This window comes from Pteropus alecto, unplaced genomic scaffold, assembly GCF_000325575.1.
Source record: "Pteropus alecto unplaced genomic scaffold, ASM32557v1 scaffold7, whole genome shotgun sequence".
Classification (NCBI taxonomy): Eukaryota; Metazoa; Chordata; class Mammalia; order Chiroptera; family Pteropodidae; genus Pteropus; species Pteropus alecto.
The window spans coordinates 24,846,097-24,864,704 of record NW_006494614.1 but is presented as its reverse complement, the minus strand read 5'-3'; the positions used below and the strand labels follow the sequence as shown (position 1 = coordinate 24,864,704).

The following is an 18,608-nucleotide window of genomic DNA, read 5'->3' as shown; positions in this document are numbered from 1 at the left end:
AGTTTATGTACATTTTAAAAATTAAATTAAGATGACTGCACTGAATTTAGCAATAGTCAAGCATTTTCTGAAAAAGAAAAATGGTATGGATAAAAGCTAGCACACCATCCATGAATAATTAGGCCAGGATAGTTCATAAGTTCACAATTGCTTGTGACCATCCATAAAATACAGTTATTTCACACACTAAATAGAAACATTTTATAATTCTGAATAAATTTATACACTACTGTCACAATTCATATTATAAGATGCTTAAAACAATGTATGGAATAAACCAAGATATAAATAAGTAAATATATATATATTTATTTACTCAGGTGTTTGCTTTTTATTTTATTCAAAACTCAAAATAAAATATGTCATACTATTCAAACATGTTATTTAAAATTCAAGTAGGAGAAGCATTAGGAAAGCACACAATTATATGAGAAAAAGAAAATCATAGAAAGTAGAAGAGAAAAATTTATGTGTAAATCATGATTAAGATTTATCTAAAAACTTAGAAAGAATATTCATTTAATGAGACATAATCAAACTAGAATATTGAACTACAGTAATTACAAAAGCTAAAAGGAAAAAAATTAAGTCTATTAGATTCCTTGCGATGTCATTTTTCCTACAATTTTATGCTCCAATTTAAAAACAAAAACTCCTTTAAGAAGTAGAATGTCTGTAGTTCACTACATGATGCAGGTTAAATAGAAATAAAATAGAAGCATTCTAGTCAAATCCACTATGTTGCAATTTTAAGAAGGCTAAACTTTTAAGAAGGCTATATTAAAAAAAAAAGAATGTTTGGAAAAATGAATGTCATTTTTACAGATTTTTATCTGAGCTCTCAATTTATTTTACATTTGCAGAAAATAGAATTAAAAATGCCTGTAAATTTTCATTAGAATCAACTGAAAAAATGCTTTGCTCAGCCTCCTTTTTCTCTTTCTCTATTATATATACACATACACACAGATACATTTATATACATTTACATACATACACATACAAAGCAAGGCATAGGTATTCCTTCTTCATAATATGTGTATATTCCCTCATGTGTGTTAGAAATTCTATATGTTACCTCATTTAATCTTTAAACAACCATTTAATCTGAATAAAATCATTATCCTCTTATACAAAAAAGAATAGACCTCAAGTAAGCCATGTAACTTACTTAAAGTCACACAACTTGCAAATATCAAAGTCTGAATTGGACCCCAGTTCAGATACACATGCACACACACACACACACCCCACACACACATTCTACAAGGCTCTATTATGAAAGAGTTCACAAAAAAATTCCACTAGAACTAGCATGGTATAATGGAAAATGCATGAGTTTTAGAGAGAGAATATTCCTAGTTTTGGTTCCTGGCTACAGTTTTTCACATTGGTGTTCTTTGGAGTTAGCGAGTTACCATCTATGGGACATATTATTTTAACTGAAAAATGGAAGTAAAAAACACTTAATTGCATGATTATTAGAAATAAAATATGCACATACCAATTGCTTATCATTTGATATTATTCTAATAAACAGCTGATGTCATTATTTGTAATATTATGTAATTATTATCTATGACCAGGACATGTATACTATCTACTAAATTATAAAAATTAACACACTTTCACACACACACATACAAACACATCTTTTCTTAAACAAAATTAATCACTTCAAATTATGTGCTAATTTTGTATAACAATTTGAATATTAATTTTTATCAAAAGTCTAGTAAATTCTTTCCAATTATCTATTGGACACGCCTTTTTCTAAAAGGGTTTTATTTTTAATGGGAAGATGTATAATTTGTTTAACTTTGGCCTTTATAATAAAATTATAACAAAACAATCGCTTGGAAAAACAATTGACACTATAAATTGATTTAAAATTTCTCCTTCTTTTTGTACAATTAAACTCATCTTCCACACTATTTTGTAATAAAGAATAGGACTGCGAAGAGATAAAAGAAATGTTTCAGGTTAAGTAGCTCATTTAATATTGACAGCAACATCAAGATTTCCAAGAATATCAGGCTAAATTCTACCCAATAAAATAAATAAGAGCAGAACATTCATTATAAATGCTTGCATAAATAAATATATACTCTCCATAGCTGCAACATTCATTTTGATTTAAATTTGTGAAATGTTTCTTAAGATGTTTATTTCTAATGTAAAGAGACACAGAATTTCTGATCAAAAAGTTTAAATTCTCCCTATGTCATCTGATACAATTTTAAAGATGTAGAAGGCAAAGCTTAATTCAGAAAACTTGTTATTATAAGAACAGTTACAACTGTGCTATGTCCAGTTATCTTTGCAGATTGTAGTTAGAAAGAAATATAATTATGTAAATTAAATGAAAATTAGAAAATTGAAGACTGAAATTCTCCATCTAAGACAAAGACATAGAGTTCAAATCAGTTGCCAATCTTTATGTTTTCATGAAACTTCAGAATATCTAGCTGATTTCATTTTTCCATATAAATAAAAGTGGTCTCTATTCATGTAGGAGTTTTATGAGTACTTTCTATAATCAGATATAATATTTTTAATTTTTTCTTCAAAAAGACATTATAACAATTATAGGGATAGTGTATATATGAATTGAATATTTTAGCTAACTACGAATCTGTGCATCAAATGAATATGTTAATTTTGCATTTAATTAGTATAGGCCATGTATAATTAGATGTAAATATTTATTCTAAAAATCAAAACATAGTAATCTTTATAAACCTCTTTTAGCTTCCTTTTATAAAAGTCACTTTTTATTCTTTGACAAAAGAGTAGATGAAAAAAATGACTCTCCTGTGAACACTTTCTAGATTTTCCTGTGAGACATAAAATCTAATTATGCTGAGTTTGCCTACTGACAGAGCTGGTCTGTGTGCTATCATCATGATTCCATGTCTGTAAAACGCCAGTCCCATAACATGATTTGCCTCACTAATGTTTGTCTATTTCTGTTAATTTGTGATAAACGTGAGGGTGATGGTGTGTTTCAGGGTGAATTCATTATGACAACGTCTGGTAGTAACTTGTAAAAATTTAAAACATGAGTTTATATAAATTCTCATTTAATGAATTTATGACATTTTTAACATCTGTTGCAACTATTTTATTTTGCACTCACAAAGTTGTCATATTACCAGGGAATCATTTCTCTTTTATTTTTTAATTTTTTTATTATTATATTCCTTTGTTTGTCCTAAATATTGCTTAATGTTACCTTATTATAGATGCTTTAACTTTGCAAAAATGGAGTAAAATGGAAAAGAAAGGAAATGGAGAAATAAGCATTTGAATTTTTTATTTACCAACAACACTACTTTAAAAATCTGCCAAAAAAGATGCAAAATATATCTAAGTAAGAAGATACAGATTATTTTTTTCAAAAATAATTTGTTTTTTTTATTTACATCATAACTTTGTGTATTTTAAGTGATATTTTTAAAGGGTTGAACTCTCTTTCTGAAAGAGAAATAAATAGTATTGTTTATTAACTTTAACAGAAGTGATTTTCAAAATAAAGAAAATTATTTGATAGCATTCTATGTATAAAATAACTTAATATTTCACACTGAACAAAACCCTCATGAGAACAGATTTTTCTGGCCTCATCACTGATGAATCCTCCACGTCATTAGAATTGCCTGGAATGTATTGAATAGGTAATCGAGAAATATACCTGCAGTAAATTGTGAAGTGGATACATAAAGTAACCACGTAAATAGCAGTTTGTGTTCAGATTTTATGATGCAATACTCTCCCCTCCCCGCCGCCCCCCCCCCACACTAGTCATTAGTCTGACTGTCTCTTTTACACTGGATGGCATGTTAAAGGGCATTCTCAAGCTTCGGGCATCTAAACAAAGTGCTAATGAGCAGTCCTGGGACTATTCGAATGAAGAATATATAATCTTGAGAATATTTGGGGGAGCTGAGAATTTAAATTCAAACTGTGATTTAAAAAAAAATAAACTTACTCTGTAAAGTTGTATAAGAATTGGACGAACACATGAAAGATATAGAGATTACACATCATGAAAGAATATTCTAGACTGTGAAGCTGTAAGAAAACTGACTATATTTCATCTGCTCTTCTCGGTCAGGACAGCAATGTATCTTCTTGTGAGCAACAATGTCATTGTTTGCGTAAATGAACCAGTTTGTAGCACAGGCCCCCTAATATGTTGGGCTTTGAACTTAGTAAATTGGAACATGCCTGTGGTCTTATGCTTTGCTATTCATGAAAGGTTTTCATTCTTATTGGAGGAAGAAGAATTTGAAAGTATAGAATAATGCCCCAAAACATCACCCTGAAATTCTAAAAATAAATATTTTAATCAATTACTATAAACACTGAGGGGCTAATTCTAGATTACCAAAATGCCCTTTAGGCTTTTTTCATAAGATGGCATATGAATGATGAATCGTCCATTTTTAAAGGCCAATGGTGAAATACGAAATTGCTTAGGAAACATGTTTCTAGGGTCTATTTAAAAATGGTATATGGATTATTCCTCAAGATTTTACTTTTCTCAGTAAAAAATGAAATCTCCATTGATTTTAAAAGGAGATCAATGTTCCAGGGGCAAGAGTACTGGAGTAGATATGATAGGTTGCATTTACTCACAACTTTTTCAACTGTTCCTTATATCCTTTGTGAAGTTTTTGAAAAAATCTGTCATATTCAATACTATATTTGTTAATTTGAATAATATATTTCCCACACAATAAAAACAGATTTTAAATGTAAAAAAGCTTTGTTTAATAGTTACAATAATTTTAAGTTAATATTTTATTTTCTTTCTTTGCAATTCCATTTTTGAATGTATTAGAATGTTTTTACTTAAAATGTTCTTGATATATTTCATATACATTAAAATAGATATAAATACTTTTTTAAAAAATTATATTTTATACACTGGGATTGCTAGATACTTCTGTGATAGGAGCAACATTTAACATTCTTTGCTCTTATTTAGCAAGTTTTATTTTTGTCTTGCTTTTCTCTAGCTCTAAGAGGCAACATAGCATAGGTAATGGGTACAAACTCTGGAATCAAGACTGTTGTGTGAAGTTTCTTCACTTCACAGATAATGAGTAATGTGACCCTGGGCAAGTTACCTTCCATCTTTGTCTTTTATATCTGTAACTACTCTGTTTTTTGTACCTTAATTTCCTCTTCAGTAAAATAGGAATAATAATGGAATAAATAATATGGTTATCTTAGGAATTCAATACTTAAATATTTGGGAATCACTTTGAAAAATGGCTGGTACACAGAGAACATTCATTTAATGTCAGATAATCAAAAGGAAAGCTCGTTCACCCAATTTTTTCCTCTTTCACCAAAGTGTGCATACCATTCTATATATTATCACATTAGGCATATCTCTAAATTACAGTGATGCTACAAAGTTTGCAACTCTTTATTTTTCTTTTTGACCTTTAGATTCATCTCCAAATAGTGTAGTTCAAGACCATCCCTCTCGCTGTCTTCACTTGAACAGCAACTATTGAAAGAAAAAATAAAATTCTAGTCATTCTCTAAAGTAACTAGGATTCAGAGTATATCAAATACAGAACTCACATCCAATTTGTCTATGGATGCAATGACAGACAATAGAGAAAATAACACGCCTCTGAGGTTTTGTCTATAACTGCTTTAAAAGCTTCAATTTCAAAGGAGGTGTCATTATTTATCTTTTATCATGGGCAGCTTTAGAGTTGAATTTAAATTACTTAAATGCCTTTCGATAAATATAGATGTCTTCCCTTTGTTTCTTGGCCTACTCTGATTCGGATATCAAAATGTTCTATTACACTGAAAGTGATTGGCTTGATGCAGACAAATACTATAATAAACGAAGAGCTTGCTTAGACTCCTCAGGCTCCATTCACAAAACAGAGTTTTAAATACGATTTTCCTTTGAGGATATTTTTGTTATTATAAAAGTTTAGATATTTTTAGGGTAGATATCTTTTACATGTAGGATATTAAAGGCTTGTAGAAAAATTATTTTCTAAGTGTCAAATTTTTCAAAGTATAAAACTTCTAAATATTAAATTTTTAGCCCTTTGCCATATAATTATTCCTAAAGGGATATAAAGGGCTACACACACACACACACACACACACATACACACACATACACATATTTTCATCTATAGGTAGGTGTGGTTTCTTAATCTCTACCTTATTTCTAGATTTTTCTCTATGTCTTTGTAGTTGTTTAAATATGATATGCTGTGGAATGGATTTTTTTTTTTTTTTGACACATACTGCATGATGTTCTCTGATCTTCCAAGATCAGTATTTTGTTATTTATAATTAATTTTGGAATGTTCTCAGCCGTTATTACTTCAAATATTTCTTCTGTTCTCTCTTTTCTATCCTTCTGGTGTTCCAATTACACATACGTTACACATTTTGTGATTGCCTCACACTTCTTGAATTTTATGTTCTTTTTTTTCCCTTTCCTTTGCCTCTTTGCATTTCAGTTTGTGAAGTTTCGGTTGATCTATATTCAAGCTCACTCATGCTTTACTTAACTGTGTCCAGTCTACTGATAAATTCATCATAGAGATTCTTTATTTCTGTTATAGTGTTTTTGATTTCTAGCATTTCCTTTTTCTTTTTTAGAGTTTATGTCTTTCTGCTTATACACTCCATCTGCTCTTAAATATTTTCTACTTTTTTTCTATTAGAACCCTTACCATATAAATCGTAGTATTTTTAAATTTCTTATTTCACATTTCCGATGTCTGTTATATCTGAGTCTGGGTCATATGAAAACTCCTTTGTAAATATAAAAATGTTAAAACAATGTGTATGATTTACTCCTGTTAATTTGTTTTATGTCAGTTTAATTATTTAGCCAACCATACAACCTAAGGGTGTAAAAGGAAAGTTTTTTTACATAGGTTTCAGGAATTCGAACACCTTTTATGTCCTTATTTTGCCTTTGGTGTTCCTCAAGCACTCATCCTTAGAGAGAATCTGCATCTTTTAGCTCTTTCAGCTGCAATCTAGTTATAATGGTACCCCATTTGTTTGGCTGTAAAGTGGGAGGAAAGAAACATGTTCTATAATTTTATTATTTTTTTTAATTTTTATTTTTCAGAGTTGACATTTAATATTATTTTATATTAGTTTCAGGTGTACAACATAGTGTTCAGACATTTATATAATTTATGAAACGATCTCCCAATTAATCTAGTACCCACCTGGCACTATACATAGTTATTATAATATTATTGACTATGTTCCCTATGCTATACTTTACATCCCATGACTTTTTTGTAAATACCTATTTGTACTTCTTAATCCCTTCACCTTTTTCACCCAGCCCTCCAATCCCCCTCAATTTTATTAAATCTTAATGTTTAGAACCTTCAAATGTGTTTTTCTGATGGTGTGTTTCTTTTCCTCCTTAGGTGAAGACAGAAGGCTGCAGAAGGCTGCAGTTGGAATAAAGTTCCAATAAGGTCTTTTTCATTGACTGTAGGTCTTTCTTATGGACTACATTCCGAATGTATTTCACAATAATTATTCTTCTTTTTCCCCTGCCAGAGATAAGAGCTGTCTTTTTTGAATCTTCAACGTGAGAACCTGGAGATTTTTGAGTTTTGAGTTCTCCCAAGATTGTAGCCCTCTGCAGTTTCTCTCATACTAGTCTTATCTCATTCTTCAGCAATTTGTGAAAATTACCAGTTAAGTATTCTTACTAGTTTATGTATCTAGCAGCACTGCTCCAAGTAAGTAGATCTCCATTTAGTCTCCGGGTTTATTTTTCTTTACAGGTGGCAGTTTGTCCTCTACTATCAATTCTCTGAAAGTCATTGATTTTTAGTGTGTTTAGTTTTTTGCTTAAGGTCAGGAATTTTGACTTCCTAGCTCTTTATATGCCAGAGCTAAAACAGAAAGCTGATTTTGTTTATGTTCGGTAGAAACAAAAATAATCACTATGCTCAAATACACTGAGAAGCATTTTACACAATTAAAAACGTTAAAAAAATTAATCCTTATTCACTAATTTACAAATATTCTCTAGTATATAATATGTTCAAAATGTGCTATATGTTATAAAGTTAAAGAAGGCAAATTCTTTGCTCTGTATTTTATCATATATTTTGTGAAATAAGATTTATTGACAAATAACTACAATGTAATAAATTATATCTTGTGATATATATGTATATATTTCATTCTTCTCAGATTTTATAATAAATAAAATATCACAGAGGTACTGTGAAATGGTCATTCCCTTCTGTGGTGGTACAATATAACATTTACAGGAAAAAATAACATGAAAGAAATATTAATAATTATCTTCATTTATTTTATTGAAACTTGAGTAGTTTAAGTTATAATTAATCAAGCTAATTGAATAATAACTAAAAATAAGCAGAGTGGTCAAATCAGCAATGTAAAAGTTAAATTAAATAGGTCGTTTTTATGTTAATTGGAAAATAACATTGAATTATGTTGATTCTGTAATGTTTTGCAAAATGGCATAAATTATATACTTTGTCCTTTTTTCACACATTTTCAGATTAAAACTTGGTAAAATTTTACACTCAACACTTTTAAAATTTTAACCGGTACCTTGTATCAGCATGAATGACTACCTTTTGCTTCTTACACTTTTCCAAATTGTGTCATAATCCTGAGCCCTATAAATGAAAGAATGTTCTTCCAAGATTTATAAACTCGTGGCTTGCTATTGTTCTTTACAAGCCACTGTGACCTTCTTGGCCCATCACTCATTTAATAAAATAATTTCACTTTTATGGTGGTGCTAAGACTATGTGTTTAGAAAACCAGTGACCTTCTCTCTCATAATAACAATGTTTTTACAAGTCTAACCTTCTTAAAACTAAATTTGGTTGAGAATTTCGCATCTTTTTCTAAATGTAAGAAAGTGAACAATGGCTAGTGCCATCCACAGCTTGAAATTTTGCCAAGTTATATAAAAGCTCAAAATATACTTGTATTTAGTTTTGTGAGTTACATTAAATAAAGTGTCTTTCACTGTCTGTCAAAGGGCACCATCCATAAACACATACTTCACATCATAAGATTATTTATAGTGAGTCTCTCAAAAACAAATGATACTCTCTGAGTATGTTATGAAGAATTGTAATATGAATGTTTGTTCTATAGCACTTTTTCTGAATGTATATATCTGTTTGTTTATCTTGTTCTTCTTACCTGATAACAATATTCCTAGTGTTTGTATAATATTTTTATCTTTAACAATGTTCTTAGTGTTTTTTATAATGCTTTATCTTCTGGGCCAGAATTTTTATCAATATCATATGTGCTTTAAATAGCAAAAGTAATGGTAGTCTATAGAGTTTTTTGCATCCCTCTTAAGTAGTATTTCTTTTAGGTCCTACTCACATACAAATAAAGCAATCTTGAAAAATATACCTGTCAATTATAGACATTATGGCTTACCCTTGTGCATTTTGATTGATGTGTATGAAAGAGCTGTCCTGATAACTACACATCGAACTGGTAGAAGCCTTGCAAAATGTTTATGAATATAAAGAAATAAAATAAATATTATATTTCACATAATATGTTAGGGTTTGCTTAATTATAATTATTAGTAATTTTACTCAAATCTAATGGGAAAAACAGTGTCAGGGACACTTTAAAAGGTATTAAAATTGACTCCTGGAATGCATTATATCATTTTCTTCTTAGTGAAATTAATTTCCTAACTTTTTTTCAGATTCCCTAAGTCAAGATACACTTGTGGGAAAGTGAATATGTACAAGTTATAATTATTTCTTCATAGAGACTCAGCCAGGATTAAAGCTTTGCTTAGACAACATAAACAGAAAATACAGATATGGAAAAATAAGCAGTAGTTATAAATTTGCCTTCTCAAAAAAATAGAATGTGCTGTGACAATAACAAGAACAATAACAATAATAACATACAGTTATTGAGATCCTACACTGGATCAGGCACTGTTCTATTAGGAAATTTCTCAAAACTCTCTTTATTAAATCAATACTGTCATTAGTTCCTTTTCGTAGAGGAAGAAAATGAGGTTCAGAGTTTTCATTAACCTTCCTAAAGTCTGTATAGCGTAGTATTTAGTTTTGTGAGTTACTAAGAACACTAAAAACACTGTTAAATACAGAACAAGATTTTAAACTCCCTTATTCTCCTTTGAGAACTTGAAAGTCATAGACCCTGTCTTATTGTTCATGCGTACTATGTGTGAAATACTGTCATAAAGAATGCATTTGCATTACTTTACATGATTTTTTATAATAAAGCCAATGGGAGAAAAAAATATTTCCCCAGTTATAGAGACAAGAAAACCACAAAGTTGAGGAAGTTTAAATAAATCATACCAGCTACACCCCACTAATGAATGGCATACTGAGGATTTGAATTTGGTTTTCTTTTATCCTGTGGTCTGTGTTCTTAATCCCTGTAGTGATAGTCTTTATAAAATGTGTTCTCTGTTCCTCAAAAACAGTTTTATGTATCAGTGTCCTTTTAGCCTTTTTAGTAGGATAGTACTTACTTTCTAGTAGTATAGTGACCTAATTGCATCTTATTTTCATTTCTCAGCTATCTGTTGAAGCTGTGTGTTTTAAAATTTATATCTACTTCAGTATTTCTTTTATGAGTCATTGTGCACTATTTCCATTTAGTTCTTCTCAATAAGATAATTTATAGTTGCGGTAATACATGCATTAAAAATACTATTATTATTTAAATTATTATTTATAGTAGTATTATTTTTATAATTGTCAATGATATAAAGTAGACAAAATAATATGAATAGGTTTGAACAAGTTCAGATGTTTAAAAAAATTGTACTTTTGAAAACTAAATTGTCCTTTTCTTGATCCTCTGTTACAGTTTCTGGAATAAATGTTAATGGTTAAAGTAATTATTGAGTTCATGGATTTAAGCATGATGGAGTGGCACAAGCTTAGAATAGATTTGTCATATGAGAATGCAATATTTTGGAATATTATTGATTGTAGTTTCCAGAGCAAGAACACTTTATACATCATTTATTATTATAAGCAACAATTTTTATTACCTATGTGTCAAATAAATGGAAAGTTTAATCTAACTGAGAAGTTGTTGACATAAGTGTGCACAATTCCACTAGATTCTATCACAATTTACAGTAAAGATAGCCATCTATGGATGTGAGAATTAGGATAAGTCTGAAAGCAAAAGAATGTGCTGCCAGTAGTACTGCCAGATAGAATTTATATTCCATATCTACTTCATGTAGCTATTGATTATTTGAAAGATATTCTTTCTAATACAGTTCTGGAATCCAGCTTGTCTTCTCATTCCTTTTAAACTAGCTCTGTCTCAGGAGGCAAAATATCTTCTAGGAAAATCAGAGTAACCTGAATACTGAAACTTTTACCATCATACTAGCCTTCTGGGCGCCTTGGCGCTGATGTACTTTAGCAGATTAGAGTATTGGGAATACTAGTTTTACAGGCTGAAGTAGTTTTCTGTACTCTCCGAACAAGGTAGAAAGTAGGCAGCTTTGCAAGTCAAATCTGGAGCGTTACAGAAATGTAGGATCGTAGCCCTTTTTCTCACACACCGACATGCCTCCAAAACATCCTTTAGAAATGTGTCAGTCTTTATGAAAGTGTAGTCCTCATCCAATTCTTTTGGTATAGATATTGAAAATACAGAATTCTAGGGCCAATCTCATATCCACAGAATCAAAAAAATGGGGTTTGATATCTCAGAATATATATTTTAACTAGTATCTTAGATGATGCTTATGTCGACTTAGGTTTGACGACCAATGCCACAGTGGAGTTTAATTCAGACAAACATGAATTAGAGTGGGACTATTAAACTATTAAACTATTAAACACATAAACACACTATTAAATGCATAATTTTTAGATATATTTATTTCTTATGTTCTATTGAGAGAATTGAATTTGAATTTTTTGAAGTAAAAATATATTGTTTTGATATTTAAAAAACTGAAAATTTAGATAATCTAAACGTGGTACTCTCCATCTTAAACATTACCAATCAATTAAAAAAAATACTAACACCATACTACAAACATTATAGCTCTAGGCCAATTTTGTACTATGGGTGAGGTCTGGTCTATTGTATTAGCTTATGAACATTTTCTATTTGTTTTTATTTACTATTATTATTATTATTTTATTCAGTGGTATGGCAAATGAATCACATGAGAATGAAAAGTGTTGTCTAAGGTAAAATAGTGCCACTTTGGGAGAAGGCTCAAAAACCTTTGAATAAAAAACGAGAGGATAATTAAAAGAAGAAAGAACTTTATATTGCATATATAATTCCTCCTCATACAATACAAGCAATTCTATCTTTATCTACAGCATTGCTTCCTAAAGCCCCAAGGAAGACATCTCTGAGCTCATGTGGGTATTGAACCTTATCATTGGCATGCAAAAGTATTAGCCTTTGGCAAAAAAGGAGGAGTGAGAATTAAATCTTGAAAATAGCTTCAATTATAGAAGTAGGATTAATATGTAGTATTTCTCTGAGTTCTCACATGGATTTAAAATCTATTGCTTTTTTTCCCTCCTATAAAATTTTAAAGTGTGTCTTTTACGAAGAAAACAGCATTATCCTTAATTAAAACTCCGGAGAGAGCTTTAGAAGTCTATAGTTCAGATTGTAATGTTTGAATCTTTTCATTTAAGAATTTAAGCTCATCCTGCCAAGTTTCTGATTTTGTTTCAAGATTGGTGATTTGAGGGGCATAGGAATCAATTTAACTTCAAGTGCTTGGATAGCTTTCAATATGGTTTATAATAATACCTCCTTAACCAGCTACATGGAGATTAAGATTTTTGTATGTCAGTAACAATAGCAAGACAGGTTCACTGAAAATTTATGGAACTATTAAAAAAAGATGTCATTAAATAAACATCTCATAAAATTACATTACTTATTATGTAGGCACTGAGTATTTTGAAAGTTACCCAAATTAGAATAATGTTCAATAGATGGAAGAAATATTTTGTTATGAAAGCAAATATAAGTAGTCTATACAGTCAAATGGGCATACAGGATTCAGGAGACAGGTTTTAGTTCTGTATCGCCCATTGACTTGAACAAGCCACTTAATATCTCAACAGACTCAAATTTCTCGTTTCAAAAAAAGTAAGTTTGAATTTTATCTCTCCAAAATATTCTTTAGTCCTATAATTCTGACTTTCTGGTTCCCATTTTCTGCATTAAAATGCTTTAATGCATCGAAATTTCTAACCAACTAATTGGTACCATTGTGATCTTGAAAAAATTATCTACTATCTCTGAACCTCAAACCTCGTTTTCTTTTTTTCTCTTAAGTCTTAAGTTTTATTTAAATAACCTCCAGTGGACAAATTACTACTCTCTCCTGTAATACCAATTAACCAAGACAGGAGAGTGAGCACACGCTACAGCCAGCCTGCCAGCCACTCATGTGAGGGGTGGGATATCTCTCAGTGGGGACCGCCACGTCCTCAGCCCCAGCCAGCAGCTGGGGATGCGTCCACTGTCGAGCGAGGGTTCTTAATGGTTTCATCTACAGACACAATAAGGCACGCGGCCTTAGAGACTGCAGTCACGGCATTGATCTGCGCACCTAAGTGGCTCCCATACAAAGGCTTCGAAGTCGTCAGCAATGTCTTTGTTGTTGATGTCTACCCGGTAAGCACATGCCCCCTTCGCATGCCGAGCCCACAGCTTATTGAGGATGTTTGTGGCATCAAAGCCAACATTGTCACACAGCTGGCGTGGGATAATTTCCAAGGCCTTGTCGTATGCCCCAATCGGCAACTCCTGTTTTCCTGGAATGGTTCTTGAATAATCCTGCAGGTACTTGGAGAGCTCCATCTCAGTGGTCCCACCACCGACCGCCACTGAATCATTCTTGATGGCCCTCCTGACAATCATAATGGCATCATCAGAGATCGCTGTCTTCTCCGTAAACTTCTTGGCGCCACCGCAGAGGATGTTGGTGCAAGTCTTAGCCTTGGGGCAGCCCCTGAAGAAATTGTACCCTTCGCCTCCAATCTGGGTCTCTTCAAAGACCTGGCAGCGGCCCAGCACATCCGCTTTCAGAGCTATCACACAGGTCTGGTTGGGGCCTCTGCGGGCCTTCATTGTCCTCTTCAGATCCTCTTCCGGCACTCGGCCAGCACAGAACATGTCTCTGTCAGTGAAGTACTGGGTGACCACATCACCAATAGAGAGTTTGGACAAGAAGACTTTGGCTCCGGAATGATGGATCTTCTCAAACTTGTCGTAGAGAATGTTCCACTCAGCATCAACGATTACCTGATAATCCTCAACTGTGTGAACTTTGATTTCAGCATTATCATTCTCGGCTTTCAGTTCGAGCTCAACATTTAAAAGGGCAATCTTTGGATTATGGTACTTTTTGGGTTGCATTTCAAATCCAGTGTAAGAAAAAGACTTCTTGAATGCAACACCAGCTACCAGCTGGAACTCCTCTAGGGCTCCAACTTACCTTCTTGATTTTAATCATTTTAAGCTGCAGCAGATCATTGAGAGTTATCACTGCAACCACCATCATTTTAGCAAAGAAAGCTTTCTGCTATGAGATCAGCTTGGAGCTCAGAGCGGTCATAGCACACTTCTCCAGCAACTTCCTTTGCTCTACTTTATCTTCCTTCTTCACAGTCACAGCAATCTCTTTGATCTTGTTAACTATCAATTGGGTGGCAGTGAAGAAATCTCGGAAGATGCAAACCTCCTCCACACGGGGTTTCACTTGTTTCAGAAACACTACTGTCAGCAGAGTTACCGGGGTGGTGTCATAACCAACCTCAGCATCTTGGGATTTGGCAATATCCACTAAAGTCTTTGCTGCAGGATAGACAATGTCAAGGAGTTTCAGAATTGTGTCCCCATCTTTAGAAATTGTGGCTTTGCTTCAGCCATCCACAAGGAGCTTGTCCATGCAACGGGGGACCAGGGTGGTTCTTATAGCCTTGGCAATGACCTGACAGGCACTGATGTTACTTACAAGCTGGGGATGCCTTAAGAACTATCAGTTTGATACATCATGTATGCAAACAAACAAACAAAAAAAGTAAACATAACCCCCTTGGAACCACGTCTCCAGAGTCTCCTTGCCATTGGGGCGTCAAATCCAAGGAGTGTAACTTGAAGTTCAAACTGTAATTTTAACATACTTTGAGTTATTTATTGTTTGTCTTAAACTCTGAAAGTAACCAGTTGTGTGTGTGTGTGTGTGTGTGTGTGTGTGTGTGTGAGAGAGAGAGAGAGAGAGAGAGAGAGAGCGAGAGAGCGCGCGAGGGGCATGAGTGTGGTGTTTCAATCTTACCTACCAGGAATGCAAGATAAAGCAGGAAGTCAGAAGCATATTAGTGGTAATGACACAAAAAGATGACTCTCAGTACCTTCATTAAGAAAAGTAAAGTCATTCCACATAGAATTACTACTCTAGGGAACTTTAAATTCATGAACAGTCTTAGTGAAGAGCTTCCTAAACTTTCATATGCCTTGCTTGGGTAAGTCTCTACTGCTCTTTTATCATCTTAATGGTATATACTCATCACAGCTCAAAGGTCTTTTCTCACATCCATAGCATAATATTTCCTGTGTTTTCTGTTCTACTTATTCTAAGTCCTGTCCAAGAACCTTGCCCACAGGTACACAATTCACCAGCTATTTTTCAGCCCCTGACTGATAGGATAGTGCTAAAGCCTTCAACAAGTCCCTGTCACTGATTTTCTCTCTCTTCCCAGAATTGCCTTTAATTTCTTTTAAAACCAGGTATCTTTAAGGACATCTGAACAACAACAACAACAACAACAACAACAACAACAACAAAATTCAACCTGTAATTTCACCAGGTCATTTTTCTAACTTTTATTTAGCTAACTCACATTTGCCATATACTTCTGTTTTTCTCTCTGGAACATGCAGTCTCAAACTGGATATTCTTTGGAAGGGAGAAAAAATAATTTCGAATTCAGCATGATCTTTATAATATCCTTCTATCTTTCTGGTGATATTTTAAGAAACATATCAGCTTGTACAACATCCTGTTTTAGTCCATCGAAGTATAAGTGCAAGTTCAGGAAGCTATGGTGGAACTGCTTCCACAGGCAGCTAAGTCCTTGGTCCAAATTCCGCCATCACAACTCAGTTTTAATGCTAATAAAGCCATAATTTTCTGGCTTCTGTTACTTATTCTATTAAAAGCTCAATCCTTTACTTGTATTTTTAGAAAACTGTAAAACGAAGCTCTTAAAACTCTAATTCTCTCTTCATCTCTCCCATTACATGTATTTCTGATGTTCTAATACCTTAATTTCCAACATTTTAAAGGAAAAACAACAATTATTTCCTCTCATGCTACCCATTAAAAAATAAAAATGATCTAAAATTTTTAATTTTAATACCGCAGCCACACTCAACCACCTAGATGCAGTGAAGGTCTGGAAGCAATATGCCCTGTAGTGCACAGAACCTAGGAAAGGTATTTTTCTTCACATCTCACCAATTCACTCTAGAGAATCAGCATAGGTGTTGAACTCTCTTAATCTCCTTATCTCATTTTAACTTGAGAGTGGAAGGCAACACAGGAGAAGTCTTTAAACTCATAAATTAATAATTTTCTCTTCTTAGATATACTTTTTAATTACTTTGATAGCATAGTTATTATCACAATTAAGGCAATAATTATTGGAAGATGGCAAAGTAGAGAAGCAACTTGCTTTTGGGAAAAAAATAATAATAAGATTAAGATATACATGACCAAAAGATGAAGTGTATTAAAATAAATTTTCCATTTTACTCATTAGTTTTTAACTTCATTTCGTGAGAATACTAGCTCAAAAAGCCAATTATAAAATTATGAGTAGGAAGAGCTAATTCATTTTTACCATGTCTCCATTATTATCAAGTATGCTATTCACATGTCTACTTAAACTATTTGAGGGTCTATGAACTATAAGGGCTATAGACATATTGAAGAAAAATTTAACTAAAACACATATAAAGTCATAAAACTTACCTTCAAAATTTTTATTATGGTGTAGAAAAAAAGAGAAAATTGTACATGCAAATTAATGTAAGCTAAAGAGGAAGTGATGAATAGGGCTATAGCATGTGGAACTAGGCATATTTAAGAGTCTAAGTTTTGGCTTTGTTGAATTAGAATAAGGTTTGTCAAACATTTTCTGCAAAAGAATGGATTATAAATACTTCATGTTTTATCAGCCATTCTCATCTCTATTCTTGCAATGCAAAAGCAATCACAGAAAATTAGCATAAACAAATTAGCATGCCTGTATTTCAATAAAACTTTATTATGGACACTGATATTTGAATTTGATATTATTTTCACATTATATAAATTATTAGTATCCTTTTTATTTTTTCCAACCATTTAAAAATGTAAAAACCATGGTAGGCTGAATTTAACCTATGGACTACATAATTTGTCTGTCTCAGGATTAGGAATAGAGGAGGCTGACAATTTCTTCATTCTAAGAAAGCCATCTGTGTATGAAGTAGGAAAACTGATGGAGGACTATGTTTCTGTTTGATGGAATGACAGACAGAGCTCTATATCATATGTAGAGGTTAAAACACATGTCTTTGTGCAACTTAAACATTTTACAATAAGATTTTTTTTCTGTCATGTCCTCCATGCATCGTCTACCCTTTGTTTCCATAACTTTTCCTTTAGTAATGGTTTAAATATCCAAACTCATTAAGCTCTCTCCTTTTATTCCTTTGATCCCATATTTTCTTTGTCTGTACATACATTTAGGCCAAAGTTCAAATATTAGAAAAGAAGCCTAACATTAGCTAGATAAATCTATCTAAATTAAATTTCATAGAAATCAAGCAGATGCTACTTAACAAAGTTTTTAGGGAAGTGTCAGTTTAAAATATTAAATAGTTTGTCTTCAATAATTTTGCACATGTAATTTTCTATTTAGGTTTCATTAATTTTAACTAATGTTTCTCAGGTAGACTAAATGTGTTATTATTGATTTTATTCTCAAGGTAGACTCAAAATAATATATTGTTTTGCTCTTACTAAAGCATACTTCCTCTTCATTTTTTTTCTGGCTTCTCCCTATTTCATACTTGATTTCTTTCTTCACATGGTAGATTAAGCATTTTATTTAAAAAAAAAAAAAAAAAACAGGCAGTCTTTTGAAGTTAATTGAAATCATTCCAAGTACATCTATTCTCAAGGATATTTTACTAGACAGGCAGGCCCCTTCCCAAACAGGAATAGTGGAGTAAAAAATAACAACTGTTGCCTCTGAAGATGTGAGAAAGTTGCAAAGTTGGTTAAAACAATCAAGAGAGATGAATAGTTGAGAATAATCCACATAAGTACATGACAGGTTAGAAATCTAATCAATTTTTAAATAAACATTTTGAAATACAGAATTTGAGATTTCATCAATCTAATCTTAAATGTAGATTACTTAAATCAATAATATTTCTATCTTGAAATATTATGTACCATAAAAGAATTAATGCTACCAAAGAAAAAATATCTTTCCTGACATTACTACTAT

The 18,608-nt window shown here is 32.0% G+C and overlaps 2 long non-coding RNA genes and 1 pseudogene across 4 annotated transcripts in view; 1 reads left to right on the top strand and 2 right to left on the bottom strand.

The window, feature by feature from the left end:
• The window catches only part of LOC107196770, a 64,166-nt gene extending 53,379 nt beyond the window's left edge, over positions 1-10,787 (top strand). The window contains exon 3 of one of the 2 annotated variants that reach the window (XR_001518211.2): positions 7,449-10,787. This is a non-coding gene — a long non-coding RNA (uncharacterized LOC107196770). The remainder of the gene's footprint in view (positions 1-7,448) is intronic. The other variant, XR_003044403.1, reaches the window with a different exon arrangement.
• LOC107196771 overlaps positions 1-18,608 on the bottom strand; it is a 153,345-nt gene that overhangs the window by 46,921 nt on the left and 87,816 nt on the right. The gene's annotated exons all lie outside the window — the stretch shown is intronic.
• The window catches only part of LOC112474566, a 36,107-nt pseudogene continuing 28,322 nt past the window's right edge, over positions 10,824-18,608 (bottom strand).